Here is a 3,972-nt window from a genome sequence, read left to right on the forward strand (position 1 = left end):
TCTCTCTCTCCATCCCCCCAACCCCATTCTGCTGTGGCTGGCAGTTTAGATCATTCAACATGGAATTGCAACTTGGAACAACTTTCTCTCAAACTGCTGTAGCCTGTTTCCTGTCCTCCTACAGTTTGTCCCTAAATCCCTGCATCTTTTTCCTTGTGAATTTTCCAGGACGGTTCATACTGCAAATGTTTTCTCCTTTGTTCATGAAAATGAGTCACAAGTTGGAATACATCTTTTGTCAGAGTGCATACCCTGGCTTTTTTATTTAGAAAATATGGTGACAGAGCAGAGAGCCCTTGGCTGCAATTCCCTGTCCCTTGCAGCTGGCAGCTGTCATCACTGGCACCTGGGCTCCATGACTAAGGCTTCTTTGCTTTGCAGTCTGTGGCAGTGATCCCCTGTCTGCCAGAAGCAGAGACAGATGGGGCAAGAGGGTTCTGAGAGCTCTTTAGCAGTAGCCTTCTATGATCCTCTGACTTCCTGTAAGAGGCTTCAGACATTGGAATTCTTGGTGCCCTCAGATTGCTGAGAGGAATTGGCCTGCTGATTGAGCGTTCCCAATCGGAGATGGCCTAAGTGACCAGAAAACCTCTACAGTAATAGCGGAGAGTGATTGGTACTGAGTCCACTGGCACAGGCTTCTTTCCCAACCTACAAGGGTCATGTGATCTGATCTTGAAAATTACTTTTAAAGTGCTTTCTTTTGATCTTTCAAATCACTGTAAATGTTCTCCAGTTGGCATCAATTAACTTCAAAATGATTACTTTGCAAGCCTCCAAGGGTGTCCACACTTTTATAGAAGATGTCAGGGTTGTAGGCAGCCACTTTCTATAGCTTTGTTTATTTGAAACTACTAATGCAAATTGTGAAATTGTGCAAGTCTACCTGAATGTTTGGTGTCTGTCTTAGAAATACAGCCATGGAGAGGCAGCATGCTCTCAGCACCAAGGACTCTGGAGTCCTGTTTCTGTCATCCTCCTTCACAAAGCCATCCATGTCTCCCCACTATGTACAGGAAAAATTCACTAGAGTTTTACATCTACTATATCCCTTTCTGGCTTATCTTCTGCCATTTCTCCTTGCCTATTTTCATACAACCCCCAAACCTGCTGGATGTGGTATTCAGATTGCCTTGAATATCCAAGCTCCTTCTTCTTCACTCATACTACCCATACTTTGGGTTCATCAGGCAGGTCTTCACTGTCCTTGGTGTTCCTTTACTTACAACATAAATATTATGTATATCATCATCATATTAATATTCTGGTTGGTTCCACATTTACTTTCCTCCCCATGAGTGAATTTTTTTAAATTTTAATTTGTTATGACAGAAGAATGCATTACAATTCATATTATACATATAAAGCACAATTTTTCATATCTCTGGTTGTACACAAAGTAGAGTCACACCATTTGTGTCTTCATACATGTACTTAAGGTAATGATGTCCATCTCATTCCACTGTCTTTCCTACCCTCATGCCCCCTCCCTTCCCCTTCCTCACCTTTGCCCTATCTAGAGTTCAACTAATCCTTCCATGCTGCCCCCACCCCAACCACATTATGAATCAGCATTCTTTTTTTAATGTAAACTTCTTTTTTATATACCTTTATGCCATTAATTTATTTTTATGTGGTACTGAGGATCGAACACGGGACCCTGTGCATGCTAGGCAAGCACTCTCCCACTGAGCCACAATCCCAGCCCCAGCATTCTTAAATCAGAGAAAACATTTGGCATTTGGTTTTTTGGAGACTGGCTAACTTCACTTAGCATTATATTCTCCAACTCCATCCATTTACCAGCAAATGACATGATTTTATTGTCTTTTTATGCTGAATAATATTCCATTGTGTATATATACCACATTTTCTTTATCCATTCATCTACTGAAGGCCATCTAGGTTTGTTCTACAGTTTAGTTATTGTGAATTATGCTGCTATAAACATTGATGTGGTTGTGTTTCTGTAGTATGCTGTTTTTCAGTTCTTTGGTTATAGACCGAGGAGAGGGATAGCTAAGTCAAATGGTAGTTCCATTCCAAGTTTTCCAAGGAATCTCCATACTGCTTTCCATATTGCCTGCACCAATTTGTAGCCTCACCAGCAATATATGAGTATTTTTACCCACATCCTCTCCAACACTTATTTTTGTTTATATTCTTAATAGCTGCCATTCTGACTGGAGTGAGATGAAATCTTAAAGTAGTTTTGATTTGCATTTCTCTAATTGTAGAGATGTTGAATATTTTTTCATATATTTGTTGATCAATTGTATATCTTCTTCTGAGAAGTGTTTTAGCCTGTTTATTGATTGGGTTATTTGATTTTTGGTGTTAAGATTTTTGAGCTCTTTATATATCCTGGAGATTAGTGATTAGAGATCTGATGTGTGTGTGTGTGTGGTAAAAATTTGCTCCCCAAGTGTAGGCTCTCTATTCACCTCACTGATTATTCTTTTACTGAAAAGAAACCTTTGAGTCTGAGTCCATCCCATTTATTGATTCCTGATGTTAATTCTTGTGCTATAGGAGTCTTATTTAGGCAGTTGGGTCCTAATCCCACATGATGGAGATTTGGGCCTACTTTTTCTTCTAATAGACGCAGTGTCTTTGGTTTAATTCCTAGGTCCTTGATCCAGTTTGAGTTGAGTTTTGTGCGTGGTGAGAGGTAGGGGTTTAATTTAATTTTGTTGCATATGGATTTCCAGTTTTCCCAGCACCATTTCTTAAAGAGGCTATCTTTTCTCCATTGTACATTTTTGGCACCATTGTATAATATAACTGTATTTAGGTGGGTTAGTCTCTGTGGCCTCTATTTTGTACCATTGCTGTAAAAGTCTGTTTTGGTGCCAACACCATGCTCTTTTGTTACTGCTGCTCTGTAGTGTAGTTTAAGGTCTGGTATAGTTATGCCACCTGCTTCACTCTACAATGAAAACTACAGAACCCTAAAGAAAGAAAATAAAGAAGACCTTAGAAGAAGGAAAAATCTACCTTGTTCTTAGATAGGCAGAATTAATATTATCAAAATGACCATACTACCAAAAGTAGTATATACTATACAGATTTAATGCAATTCCAATCAAAATACCAATGACATTTCTCATAGAAATAGAAAAAGCAGTCATGAAATTCATCTGGAAAAATAAAGAGACCCAGAAGTTTTTTGCTTTTGAAGATACTTTCTACATGGTGTTAATCTTCATATTCCCAATGTCTAACTCTATGCCTTTGCAAAATAAGTGCTTACTAATTATGAAACACACAAATGTTTAATTTTTATTCACATTTTGGAGTGCTGAAAATTCAAATAGCCATGTGTCCAGAGGAGTTTGAAATAAATAATGTTAGTGACATTCAGCCAAAGTTAATAAAAAATAAAATAGGAAAGTAACTGCTGACCATCACAGACCATTGCTGCCTTTGAGCTCAAGAGGATCAAAATCATTTTAATCTCCATGCAAATCTAAAGTCTAGATAAGAAACTAGATGTTATCACATGTATGTGCCAGTATAAACCCCAGGCAGAAGAGTCCTAGCCACCCAGAGCTATGTTGCCCTGCCTGGACATTCATCCATAAGGCAGGGTTTCAAATGATTTCTTATTCACAGTTTCTGGGATTAAATCTGGAACACCAAAACCCTCTGTGCAATTAACTCTCTACCAATGGGAAAGCCAGGCTCTGTGTTTTCCCTGGATCTAGAGCCCAGACAGCAGAGCTTAGGTGAAGGAGAAATGAAGTCATCCCTAAAAGACCTTGGCACAACCAAGGGATTTAATTTTTATAACATTCATAACTCATGCCTTTGAATAATCTGAGAAGATCTATGTTTTGGGCTTAGATATTTTATAAACCATAAAGAATGAATTTAATATGAATTGATTCACATCTAAAAGAGTCTCATTTGTTTTTTATTTGTTGTTTTATATATATATATATATATATATATATATATATATATATATAT

This window comes from Marmota marmota, unplaced genomic scaffold (assembly GCF_001458135.2).
Source record: "Marmota marmota marmota unplaced genomic scaffold, marMar, whole genome shotgun sequence".
Classification (NCBI taxonomy): Eukaryota; Metazoa; Chordata; class Mammalia; order Rodentia; family Sciuridae; genus Marmota; species Marmota marmota.